At 46.2% G+C, this 14,015-nt stretch overlaps 1 long non-coding RNA gene across 1 annotated transcript in view; it reads left to right on the top strand.

The window, feature by feature from the left end:
* The window catches only part of LOC130859605 (uncharacterized), a 79,188-nt gene extending 68,809 nt beyond the window's left edge, over positions 1 to 10,379 (top strand). The window contains exon 4 of the long non-coding RNA XR_009055226.1: positions 10,278 to 10,379. This is a non-coding gene — a long non-coding RNA (uncharacterized LOC130859605). The remainder of the gene's footprint in view (positions 1 to 10,277) is intronic.
* The last annotated feature ends 3,636 nt before the right edge of the window (positions 10,380 to 14,015 follow it).

Genomic DNA, 14,015 nt, shown 5'->3' with positions numbered 1-14,015 from the left:
CTGGAAATGGGGTTAGAGGTGTTAGAGATGAATGTGTATTGGGTTTCCTTTCCACCTGGGGTGGGCAGTGGAGTGAGAGGAGACACTCAGCGGTATGGGGGGGGGGTAGGAGAAAAGTGCTTTAATTTTTGTCCCTTTGCCAAGTGTGGAACTGTTGAGTTAGAGCCACGCTTATCAATGAGATTCTGTGTACAAAAAGACTTTGTGTGTATAATGCCCCTGCATAAACATTAGTTTATTTGTTATGTTTAATTGGACCTTGATCTTACCATCAGAATATTGAAATTATAAATTCTATCTTTGGGAAAGTTGGAATATTTGCTTCAGATTTTAGCCTGTTTTGTTTTTAAGGGGAGGTGATTCTCAACAACAACAATCTTAATATGGGTAATAATAATGATAATCCTTTTTAAAGCAAAAGGATCTGAAGAGAGTAACAGTTCTGACATGGAAGGTTCAGAATTTTATAGGCGTGGGACAGCCCAGGTCATAAACCAAGGATGTTGCACCATTTTCCCCTCTCTCAGGATGCCATGCCTCCAGAAGTGAAAGGCTGAAGATTTATACATAAAAGGATCGTCAGAATCCCTCTGTTCTTGCACAGTGCATCTTTACCCAGATGCCTAGTATTGTCCTCAAAATTCCAGCAGAGCAGTCAACTAAATGCTTGGTGGGGGATGTTCAGGAAGTTTCCCTTCTGTGTGTGGCTTGGCTTTGCTCTTAACACACAATAAAATTGTTAGCATCTGAGAGTACACTTATCGTGAAGCGGTGAGTTTGCATATTGTCTTCTTTGCCTTGGGCTTTCTCCAAGGATGGCGGAAAGGCAAAATTTGTCTGGAGCAGTTTTCCACAGATAAGTGTCCTTTGGCCCCTACAAGGCTCAGAACTGGATGATGTCCTCCTAAGAAAAGAGATTCTCCAAGGAAAGGGGATGATTCTGGACATTTGTTCATTCATTCTTTCCATTTATTGAGCACCTACTATGTGCCAGGGGCTGTACTAGTCATGCACGGGGAATAGATGAATACAAAAGGAGCCCTTACTTGGACTGAGCTCAGAATCAGAGAGGTGTACATATAATCAATAAGTCAGCTCCGATGTGCTCTCATGTTACGCTAAAGGGGGGTCCACACAGCTATGAAGGCCTATGAAGGGAGGGAGGCACTCAAGTTCTGTCTGGATGGAGTAGGAAAGGCAGCAGAGCCCTCACCTAGGAGGTAACGTTGAAGCTGGGCCTTGAAGCATCAGCAGCAGAAGGTAGAGGATATTTGGGGGCTGTGAAAGTGCATGGCCTGCTTGGGGAGTGGTGGGCTGGTGAGTGAGGCCATGAAGAAGAGAGTGTTGAGGTAGGACAGGTGGGTGCAGGAAGAACCTGGTATTGCACCCATAGGGTGTGGACTTCCAGGAGAGTGTCTAGCTGGAGAGAGACACGCTCTAGTCTGTGGTAGAAAGAACTCCAGCAGTGCTGAAGCCTAGATTGGAGGGGGAAGGACCACTCAGCTGCCCAGTGTCTGGTAATTTGGAAAACTATAACTGTCTGCAATTCCTTTCCTTCTCTCTGGAAAATGTCCAGCCGGCCCCCAGACCTCCAGGCCAAGGTGGGTCTTGTCTAACAGCAGAAGCAGCCCCGGGCTCCTTACACAGGGAGCCCACGGTGTACGTGTCACGGGGATGCAGACAGAGCACCACTTGCCTGCTCCTGATGGATGTCCCCCTTGGCCCACACTCCTGGCTTAGAAAGAACCTTAGTCCCCAGGTGGGGCTGGCTCAGTCTCAGGGCCGGCCCACTGTGGCAGGGGTTGGCTGGCTGGCGGTTTGAGGGCCCGGCTCTGGCACGGTGCCTGTCTCTCTGGGGCTGGCCGGGAGGCTGGACTCTCTCCACTGGGCAATGCAGGACCATTGCAGAGTGGCAGGAACCTTGGTGAAACGTGAAATTTCCGTTGGCCGCCGGCCAGTGTTCCCACTGTATACTGACACTCCACCCAGAGGCAGGATGCCCTGCCCTGCGGAGCGGTTGGGAGTGATAAATACATTTGTTTTTGAATCAGAACCTTTCCTGGCACTGGGGGGAAATGCAGCTGAGGCTGCCTGGCCTCGCTGCTCCCCAAGCCTCCACACAGCCTGCTCTCTGGCATAATCTGGAGCCGGAGATAATGATTACATTGGCTTACCCGAGCCCAAACCTCCAAGGACGGGGCACTGAGACGAAGGGCCCTCAGATGGATTATCAACATCAAAGGTACCCTAATCACACCACTCCAGGTAATTAAAGCCCAGCGCAGCCTTTCCCGTCGTTTCCCCTTTTGTGGCAATGCACTCTGTTTTTTTCAACCCTGTGAATGAAGGTCAGGTCGCCCTGAGTCACCTCAAGGATGGAGGCTGACTTACCCAGGTTGTGAAGAAGCATTTATTTCACTCTTCACCTGCTTAACGAAGTTGAGCAATCGGGTGCATGCAAAAAAAAATGCTCCAGAGGCTTCCGTCAACTCCAAACCCCAGATACAGCCCTGATAGTAGAACTGCCCTTGGCAGGAGCAGGCTGGCCGGCAGAGAGACACTGGGTGAAATAGGGGCCGGGGATCCTCGGGCTGCTCGGTGGGGCAGCTGGCCCCTGCGTGGTGGACGTCCTTGTGCAACACGCCCATAGACAGATACTACCTGCTGGGCACCTGTGTGTGCCAAGCACTGTGCTGATTGTGTGAGCTGGAAACGGCAGTTTTCACGTATGCTGCAGTGTGTGGTAACAGCCAGGAATTCGTCCTGATAGCCAGTTCTCCTTGGCTGATATGTTTTGACTAATTTCTTAGGAGAGAGAAATTAAGGTATTGAAAGTCATTTTGCTCTTTATTGCCCCAAGCTGATAATATATATCTTGATAAAAAACAACACCTGAAAGTCAGCCGTTCTTTTCCTAAGTTGTGGTTGTTCTGTTTAAGCATAACTCAAAGAGGGCCGGAGGGCCATGGATTTGCTGAATCAACAAACAGTATAATATTGCAGTTAAGAACATTCAGTCAGAAGACACACCCACTAGGTCAGATCCTCCCCAAGCTGTGTGATCCCAGGCAAGTTACCCTGTCTTTTTAAGTTCAATTTCTTCATCCATAAAAGGGAGACACAAATGCTACCTACTTCATAAGGCCGTTGTGAGAATTAAAAGGAAACCCAGGTAAAGGTACTGAATAAGTATTCAGTAATATTGTTAAGTGCTGACTCTGTGCCAGGTGAGTAGGATATAGATATCCATATTCTAGATGAGTAGAATATGGCCCTTACCAACGAGAGTTCCAAGACTAGTGTGGAAAGCAGGTATTGACACATATAGTAAGCATGGAAATACAGGCACGTACAACGTGCTGCTCAACTCAGGAGTATTCATTGGGTAATTAGGGAAGGCTTCACAGAAGAGGCAACCTTTAGCTGAGTATTGAAGGATGATTAGGAGTTCACCAGGTAGGCAAAGATGGGGAAGAACATTCTGGACAGTGCCAGCAGCTTGTACAAAGAGAGGCAGGAAAGAGCGTGACCCAATCAGAGAACCATAGGAATTATTAAACGATATAAAAATTTAAAAGGATAAAATTGTGACTCTCATAGAATTATAAATTGAGCATCTGTCAAAGGTTTTATTGAACTCATTAATTAATGAGAAAACCAGTAAGATTTTATAAATGATTCAAAGGAGAATTCAAAGAACATTCATCTGTAAGTGATCAGAAATGATGAAGAGAACTTAAGAACAGATGCAGAACTGGTCAGTGTTCACAGGGCAATAATCTAGTGCCTCTCCAGGGACACTTCTGTGGCCGAGACTCATTTGCATCACTTTCACTAGTGTGCAACTTACAGAAATTAAATATAAAATAGTCTACAACTCACAGAAATAAAATAGCTCAAAACCAAGGGAAGATCAAGATAACCCAGTAGAGTGCATCAGACAGGACACCCAGTGATCTATTTTTCTCCCCTTTCAAATTTTTTCTCATTTTTCCTTACAGAGTGGATTAGTTTATTGGAGAACCATAGGCGAGGGTGGGGCATGGATGAGAGGGAGATGAGGCCTGAAGTATAGGCAGAGACCAGACCACAAAGAGCCTAGACCATCATGCCAGGGAGTCTGAATTATGCTCTGCAGCCCACAGCGTCCAGGGTGGACTGTGGGAGACTAAGGCTGGAAGACTGGACCCAGTGGGGTGGGTGGGAGGAAAAGTGAGGGGGTCCTGAAACAACGTGACGAGAATAGAAATGGAGAGGTGGGATTGAACTGGATACAGAATGAAAGGACATCTGGGGTGACTCAGGTTTCAGGAGGACAGAGGGGTGTGATGAAATAATTTGAAGAGGCTTTGCGTGTGCACCCAAAGGTGATGTTTCCTCAGGAGGCCTTCATTGTGTCTGTTGAAATGTAGACCTTCGACTCTGACCTGACGTATCCGTTAAAGAGGAGACATTTGCAAACAGATATCTTTCTTGGGAGAGAACACACACCTTGATTTTCCTCTGGATTTTCTAAATGCGTTGATTCCCAAGCTACAGTTTGGAAAATTCTTATAAATCAACTTCTCTCCCTAACCTATTTGGATCCCTTGAGTCTGTCATGTAAACAGATGTTCATTTTGCTCGTTTCCCTCTGATCGCCCCATAACCTCACCCTACCCCCCTCTCCACTCTCCCCTCTTCTCTGCCCCGTCCTGGGGGACAGCTGACTTCCCCAGATTGTATCAGCTGGCTTCCCTGTCCTCCACCTTCTGCTTGGCTTTTGTATCTGGAGAGCGGGATGAGAGAGTGGGCAGAATATTCATTTCTCTGGCCCCCTCCCTGCTTTGGCAGGTTCTGGCTCTGCTCTGTCCCTCACAACAACACCATTCCAGGGCTTCAGCTCTCAACCAGGGGCTCCAGCACCTGTCCTTCCTTTGCCTTTTCAGGCCTAGGAGAGTGTTGGGGGTGAATTTTGTCACTCCAAAATTCCTTTTCCCCCCACAAATATAGGCAAATAATATTTTATTATAGAACTCTAAATGCCATTATGTGTATAGATTTTTTATAGATAATTAAAAATCTTTTATTGGAGTATAGTTGATTTACAATGTTGTGTTAGTTTCAGGTGTACAGCAAAGTGAATGTGTTGAAATCCTAACCCCCAGAACCTCAGAACATAACCTTACTTGGAATAGAGATCGTTGCAGCTGTGATTAGTTAAGACAAGGTCATACTGGAGTAGCATGGGCCCCTAATCCAATATGACTGGGTGTCCTTATCGAAAGGGGAGATTTGGACACAGCCATGCACACAGGGAGAATGCCTTGTGAAGACTGGACTCACGCTAACGGGGAGATTTGGACACAGCCATGCACACAGGGAGAATGCCTTGTGAAGACTGGACTCATGCTGCCACAAGCCAAGGAACTGTAGAATCTAGGAGAGGGGCTGGAACAGATTTTTTTGCTAAAGCCTTCAGAGGAAGCGTGAGCCTGCTAACACCTTGATTTCAGTCATCTGGACTCCAGAGCTGTGAGATAAGAAACTGTGGTTATTAAACCACCCAGTTGGAGGGAACCTGTGTTGGCAGCTCTAGCAAACAAATACAGGGTGGTGGCAGTTTTCTGCTGTGGCTTGTTCCTTAACCCCACCCACACCTCCAAAGAAACTATCCCTTCATTAAAAAGTCTCTTCCGAATTCCCGGTTGAGTGAGCCATCTGTTTCTGGCCAGGACATCACTTTTGATTCACTGTTGTGTGATGGTGTACCTCCCCTTTCCATTTTTGCCTTCCCTCTGAGAAATGTTACATTCCTGGTCTTTTATGTTCTTCTGAGTTGTTTTGCATTGGAGTCATTGTTTTCAGTTAACCCTGGGGTGTTATTGTGGAGAACAGGCTGCATTTTATTAGCCCACTACTTCTGCAAAGGGCAGCGCGCAGAGGAAAAGGTGGTGGCAGGAAACACGCACAGCCATCTCCTTGTTTTCCACGACAGCCGAACTCTTGAATGTTGATGCCGACAAGCTGGCTGACTGGCTTGGCATTTTAGGCCCTCATGCTTCCATTTCCATATTGGGATCGCATCCATGTAGGGGTCTTCACCTTCAACTCCAGGAAAAGCAATATTAGACCCAAATAGATACACTTGTTTGTGTCAAGCGTCGGCGCATTAGAAGGCTTGTTGCGTGCTGTGGAGCGTGGCATCCCGTCTGCCTCTGCACACTGCAAACACAAGCGTCTCTTTATCCCGTCAGCCCTTTCCCCTCTTCTCCATGAGAGTCTCTGAACAAAGGTTAGCCTGTATTCTTTGGCGCAGTGTCCAGATTTCTTCTCTTACCAGCACAATGAAAAGATCTCTTTTTAGCCCAGTAGTCTTATTTATTTTCTCCAGTCAAGACAAGACACATCACCAGTTATTATCAGGGGTGAAAAAGTGACACTTAAGCAAGGTCATACAGATGGCAGATGTCCATACTGTTAATTTTCTCAGACTTGAAATACCAGCATCTGTTCTTTTAAATGTGAGTGGCACTTAAGTATTTAAAAGCCTGTCCGACTTATCGCATTCTGGAATTTTATCTCTACAGAATGTTGCGCCAAACAGGTAGATCTGTGGTGGTCTGAGAATTCTCACAGCAGTACAGTAATAAAGTCTACAATAATAAACTTCTTCGTACTGTTACTTAATATTTTCCAGTAGCTTTCAAAAGTAGTTCTATTCACAAAAATTATCTAGCCTATTAGAGTAGCGTGGATCCTGCTCCAGTTTACCAATCAACTTTTTCTCTGGCCAGTGTGTTCCCTGGTATACAGAGAGTAAACAGGTAAATATTTATATTTTAATACTTTTACTTTTTATTCTTGGCGAGTGATTCTGGCTCTCCATTTTGGGGAGTGTTATAAAACTGCTTTTTAAAAAGCACAAGTGGGGACTTCCCTGGCGGTCCAGTGGTTAAGACTTTGCCTTCCAATGCAGGGGGTTCGGGTTCAGTCCTTGGTAGGAGAGCTAAAAAACCACATGTCTCGGGGCCAAAAGAACCAAAAAGGTAAAACAGAAGCTATATTGTAACAAATTCAATAAAGACTTTAAATAATTTTTTTAAAAAAGCATAAGTGATATGTTAATTTGACAAACATTTCAAAGATGGACTGACCGAAAAGTAGAGGAAATCCTGGTTTTTGGAAATACATATGATTCCTCACCCAGCAAATAGATCTGGTTCCTCACGAAGATTTCAGTGTAACCCTAGTAGAAGTGGAATAGAAAGAAAAGTGAGAGGTTTTCCCCTTTGCCCAGCCCTAAAGGATCTTGTGACCTGAACACGTCGGCCAGTCCACATGATTGTGGCTGAACCCCGCATCTCACAGGTGCCTTCAGAGACCCGCTTTGGTTGGGGCACAGTCAGGTTAGCCTCCACAGAACCAGGAGCGTGACTGGGGAGGGACTTGCTTGGTCTGTAAAGACACCCTCCCAAATGAGCCCGACCTCATTTACACAGGGGCGAAGAGAGTACTAGGCTACCCCAGGCTCCTTTTAGGGACGTCACATAGTCACATGGTGTATTAGTTCCCTAGAGCTGCTATAACAAATTGCCACACACTTGGTGGCTTAAAAACAACAGGTATTTATTCTCTCCAGTTCTGGAGGCCAGAAGTCTGAACTTCAGATTGTTGGCCGGGCTGGTTCCTTCTGTGAGTGGTAAAGGGGAAACCACCTGTGCCTCTCTCCTGGCTTCTGGTGTTTGCTGGCAGTCCTTGGCATTCCTCAGCTTGCAGATGCATCACGCCAGTCTCTGCTCCGCCTTCACTCGGCCTTCTCTTCTGTGTGTTTATCCAAATTTCCCTCTTCCCTTTTGCAGTGGGCGGGGGCACAGTTCTACCCGTACGCGTAGCAACGACAAGCTGCGTACAGCATTTTAGAATCGAAGGAGCGTGGCGTCCCGGCGCTCTGCTGCCTGTGTTAGGTGCTGATGCGTTCAGTCTGCGTTTCCTTATCACCAGGCTGCAAGGATAAGAGCAGTGCCCACCCCCGGAGTCTGTGTGCGGATTAAGTGGGATAATCATGTGAAACACCGAGCCTGGCACAGAGAAAGCCCCAGTAAACGCGACATACCCTTATATAGCCTCCACGTATGTCCAGTCAGCCTCCCATAAACTCGCAAGTGTCCTAAAAGATCCCTGACAATAAAAAATGACACTTTCTGGTCTGGAACATACAAGTAAGCTTTGGGGAATCAAGAGTGCGTGCTTATGTACGGTTACGTTTGGATGTGAAGAATGACCCTTTTGATGGTTATACAACACTGCGGTTTCTTGTATACACTGTCGGAATAGTATCTCCTCTTTGAACAAGGCTTCTCAGTTTTCAAAGTGTTTTCATTTGATTCTCACACAAACCCTAAGAAACTGGCAGGGTAGGTACTGATCATCCCATTTTATAGATGAGGAAACGGAGACAAGGGTTGAGAGATTTGCTTTAGATCAGTGAGTGCAGCAGAGGGGCTGGCTGCCCAACTCCATTGTACTCCCTCCTTTTCCTTGGTCACAAGACCCCTGTATTGTTCAGATAGCAACATGTCCAGTTACTAAAGAACACTGACGCGTAAGCAGCCGCGGGGCGCGGGGGAGCTTCCGGCAGGGGCCCTTTTGCAACCAACAGAGGGTGCGTGTGTGTGTCTTTGTGTGTGTTCATTTGCCTAGAGCTGCTTGGTTTACGTTTGAAGTCCCTCATCAGGAATCCACACCCCAGAGCATGGTAGCTACGTTTGCAGGGTCCTAGTCAGGAGTTCACTCCCCAAAGGTGGCAAAAGACACCTGCATCTTGACTAGAGGGTCTGTTAACCAGCACGAGGATTTGCATGGGCGAGCTGTGGATTGGCTGGAAACATTGTAAAGGCCCCTGTGCCCTTGTATTCATGCGGTATTAGAGTGGGTCCACCTGATGAACACCTGCCCCCCTCAACTCTTGGAGAAACGCTAGGATGGGGGCTTTGTTGCGTTCTGTGCACTGAGGAGTCCCAGAGGATTCCGCCACTAATGCAGCTGGGAGTTGAGCTGATTCTGCAGTAGGACTGCTGTCACCTCTCCCTTCCTTGAGTGAACTTCCCATGTAAGCTATTGTCAGTCGCTACTTCTCCAAGCTTCAGTGAACCAGTGGCCTGATGTTTTGTGCCTGCTTCTGTGTACATGTTTGTATGTGTGACGGAATTCTGAATGAGACCTGCTTTCATTTTGGCACGCTCCTCACAGGGAGGTGCTTGGAAAGGGGGTCTATAGCGCTCACATACCTCTAACCAGCAGGGTTGCCATCAGCTACTGAAAAGAACCTGATGAATGTGACTTAGGCCAAATTGTCTGAGGTCAGTATCAACGCCCAGGCAGCGGTGTTTGAGCGAGTGACTGCCCCGCTGGCTGTGGTTACTTGGAGCAGACAGAGACACTGGCCCAAGCAGTGTCAATCTTTCCTGCAATGTTGGAACTGAGACGGAACCATTCTTGTTTCGGGCTCTATTTATTGCTGAAATCAAGGTAATATAAACCCAGGCATGCTGGGCAGGCCGTGTGGATGGGCAGAGAAGAAAGGAGGTCTGCCAAGAGAAAAGGAGGGGAGCACACCCACACAGAGACGGGACTGAGAGACCACGCGGCCCCACAGCGTGAGGATGGGAAAGAGCAGGACAGCAGGGAGCCTCCTGGGTTCCCACTGACTTGCTAGCTCTGGGTTTCGGCTCCCTGGGAACGTCTGACTGATTTCTTGCCCTGAGGTTCCAGGATCTACCTCTATATCTTTGTAATAAATTACTCTTTAGTATTGCTTTAGTGTTTGAAGTGCTTTCTGTAACTTCAACCAAAAGAACCTTGATGCAATTCAATATCAGGCTGGAATGTATATAAATATCTTCTTAAAAGGTTTGTAAATCTGTGGACTCTATTAATATCCATGCCTTGCACCCCCATTAACAGCATCTTGATAAAAGACACGCGTACACACCGCACTCACGCTCCGTTCAACTACCGGGTTACAACTTCCCACGTGCCTAAATGTCTTAACCACGCATGCCTTTCTCAGTCTCCATAATTCACTGGACTAGGTTTTAGGCAGACTGAATAAACCAATGAATAGAAAAAAATATTGCTAAATTTTTCTTTGAGGTGCATCCCCTTTCTTAGAAATAGAGTCAAGGACGCATTTGCAGCAGACCTCACAGCACAGCTCTTGGGCTGATTCCAATCCTACACCACACAAAGCACAAGAAGTGTAATATGTTAAGGACGGTTATCCCTTCCTTCCACAGGCCTGCCGTGTGCTCTGTTCTGCACCAGATGCCGTGAATGCAAAGGTGCGTGAGATTCAGCCCCCGTGTCAATCATTCCCGTGGCAATTTCCTGCCTCTAAGATGCCACCTTCTTTTCTCAGTTATATTTTCTGGCAACCTAGTTTCCCCATGCCACTGTCACACCACTGTTACAGATTCTGTACCTCCAGGTTCTCACTCTTTCTCTCTAGAAGTTTCGTTTTCTTTTTTCTCTCTGGAATCAGAGAATGACAACTCCCTCTTACTTAGGATTCTTTCCCCAAATATGTCACCCATCAGGAAGTGGTATTACCTCAGACGGGACATATTCTCTCCTGGGGACCTTCACCCTGACTGGGTGTTGGGAAACCTGCCCAGGTATCTCCCGGGCTCATTCCCTCACCTCCTTCAAGGCTTTGTGCAAACGTCACCTCTCCTGACCACCTGTTCAGCACTCCCCACCCCCCTTACCTTGCACTTTTTCTTTTCCCTCATCACTTTCCACCATCCAACATGCTATGTAATTACTTTTTTTGTTTTTGATGCTCATGTTTTAGAATGTAAGCACTCCAAGGGCAGGGGGCTTTGTTTTGCTCATGCTGTCTCCCAAGAGCCCAGAACAGTGCCTGGCATCCAGGAGGCCTGCAATGAATGTTTGCCGTGTGCTGGAGTGGGTGGTGATGTAACCAGCAGGACCGAATGGGGCCTCCCCTGGATCGAGCCCCCCTCGCCCCACTGTGTCCTCTACCTGCCTCTTGTTTGTAGAAAAGGCATAGTCTCTGAAGCCTCCCCTGAGTCACAAAAGCCTGACTCAAGAATTGAATTTTGAAAGGATGTGAACATGTGGTGACAAGGATGGCAGTCAGGCCTGGAGAGCTGGTAACAGTTTGAACAGTGAATCAGCCATGTAGCAGCCACAGAATCTTTAGTTCCTCCCTGAAGGACATGGATAACAGCATCTGAGGCACTTTCCTGAGTTGTTTTGCAGATAGTAAAACCACCACCAGAGAGAAAAAGCTAACTGAATGATGACCAGACTGTAGCCATGACATAAGCTGCTCCATCTTGCACAGTTATAAGAACTGGCCTATGAAATGGGAGCACACCTACCCTGGAACTGCAGATTAACTGCGCTTAAAGCAGTCAAGAAAAGATGCTGACCAGACCACTGCGTGACCAGTTGCAAGATGATTGTTGGAGCTGACTGTGCTGTTCTGCACGTAGCCCTCCCGCCTGTGAACCCCTGAAACTCCCCTTTAAAACCTTTTGTCCCCTAACTGACACCTGGGAGATGGTTTTGGGTTGCTAGGCTGCCATCTTCCCAGGTTGGCGACTTCCTGAATAAAGCATCTTTCTTTTTCCACCAACCCTTGTCTCTCGAACATTGATTTTTCAGTGATGAGCAGCTGAACCAGAATTTGGTCCTGGCTGTAGCCAGTAACAGTGATACAGGGCAAGTCCGTTTGGGTAAGACACAAAAGCAAGCAATCGGAATCTCCTTCAGTCAGGTGTTCGAAACTAAACTCACTCAGGTGACCCTAATGAAGGCAACACTCAGAGAGCATGGAGGTTAGTTGGGGCTAGTTTTGTCAAGTTAAAAAAAGGAAAGACTCTGCAGGTACACAAAGCAGTCAGCATTCAGGGGCATGAAATGTGCAGACCCGTGACATGCTTTATGAGAGAACGCACGATGAAACCATTGATGGAGAGTATTTTTGATTGTGTTACATTTTGGCATGCAGTTATTCATCTAATATTTCATGTCCTAACTTTTCCTTTTGATGTAATTAACTCTTAGGCTTATGTTAAGCGTTATTGTTGTTAAAAGAACAGCTTTTACAAAGAAAAGAGAAAGTTGGGCTATGATGGGGAGATCACAGATAATTAGGCTGTGATGTAGACATGAGATACTTATGAACACCTGTTCTGGGCTGTGTGGTAGAGTGGAGGGCGCTAATTCTAAGTTAGAAGGTCCAGGTCAAGTTTTGGCTTGACCTCTTCCTTGGAGTCTTGGGTAAATAATTTCATTTTGTTTGGGCTTACCTTAGATCATCTGTAAAAGAAGGGGATTAGACCAGGTAAACTTAAGATCTTTTGTAGCTCCTAAGAGCTGCCTTGTGGGATGTGCTAGGCATTGTGTTATCCTCTATGGCCTGTAGAAGAGTGGAGACGATCCCAAGTCCTCATGGGGGTCAGTGTTCAGCAGGTGAAATATGCATCAAATCTTACTTAGGGGCTTCCCTGGTGGCTCAGTGGTTAAGAATCCGCCTGCCAATGCAGGGGACACGGGTTCGATCCCTGGTCCGGGAAGATTCCACATGCCGAGGAGCAACTAAGCCCGTGAGCCACAACTACTGAGTCCATGTGCCGCAACTACTGAAGCCTGAGTGCCTAGAGCCCATGCTCCTCAACAAGAGAAGCCACTGCAATAAGAAGCCTGCGCATCACAACAAAGAATAGCCCCGCTCTCCACAATTACAGAAAGCCTGTGTGCAGCAACAAGACCCAATGCAGCCAATAAATAAAAATAAATTAATTTTTAAAAATCTTAGTTTACAAAGAGGCAAAATACTACAGGAAAACATCCCACTGTTTTGAGTGATTATTGACTTTAAAATGCCTCAGGAAATATGAAGCTATTTTAAGTTGGAAAGTGAGAAGTTGATCATCTAAATAAAGACCTTCTAAAGTAAAGGTAAGGACACATAGGGAACTAGAATGTCCCCTTCTGCAATGGACTGAATGTGTGTGTCCCCCAAATTCATATGTTAAATCTTAACACCCGATATGATGGTATTTGAGGTGGGGCCTTGGGGAGGTGATTGGGTTGTAAGAGTGGCGCCCTCATGAATGGAATTAATAACTCATAAAAGAGACCCCAGAGAACTGAGTGGCTGCAGAGAAAAGACCTGCAGAGAATGCCATTTGGGGTCCCACCCTGAAAAGGCTGGTCACCACCTGGTCTCCATCAATGAAAATTTACCAGCCGACAAGTCCTGCCCACACACCTCAAAGCAAACCCACGAATCAGATTTTTGGGTCTTAGACTTCAATGTGGATGGACATCCAGGAGTCACCCAACTCTGGCAGAAAGCCTCCAGGACAAAAGAGTCCAAAATCATTCCAGAAGGGAAAAGATTTAGAAGGAAACATAAACAATGCAGAGGAACAGAATAAAATTTCTCAAACACCCAAACCATATATTTAATATTCTTTGGGAGATAAGAAGTAGTGCTGCATCCATTAACCAGAAGCAGAATGCTTTAATCCAGGAATGATCAAAGCACAAGAAAGAGAATCTCTCAGAAATTAAAAATAGAAAAGCTAAGTAAAAAAAGAAGATTTGGCAGATAAAGTGGGAAGATCTCCCAGAAAGATGAACCAAAAGATAAAGATGCCCAAGAAGGAAGAAATGATGATAAGAAAAAATAAAGGAATTAGTTTAGGAAGGCCAACCTTCACCCAACAGGAATTCTAGAAAGAGAGAATAAAGAAAATGAGGTGAAAGAATTGGCAAAGAAAAAATACCAGGAAATTTCCCTGTGAATTTGGAAAGATCCACACCATGTTACACCACTTTGAAATTTCATAAGCTGTGGGTAAAGACCCTAGAAGGATAAAAACAGGTTCCATTCAAAGGAATAGGAGTTGCGATGGCCCAGGACTTCTCAATAGCAACACTAAGGAAATCAAACTTCAGTTCATTTCTGTCCTCACTAGCAACAATATCCAATAACG

Source organism: Hippopotamus amphibius, chromosome 8, assembly GCF_030028045.1.
Source record: "Hippopotamus amphibius kiboko isolate mHipAmp2 chromosome 8, mHipAmp2.hap2, whole genome shotgun sequence".
Lineage (NCBI taxonomy): Eukaryota > Metazoa > Chordata > Mammalia > Artiodactyla > Hippopotamidae > Hippopotamus > Hippopotamus amphibius.
Note: the sequence above shows the minus strand (reverse complement) of the source record. Positions and strands in the feature narration are given on the sequence as shown.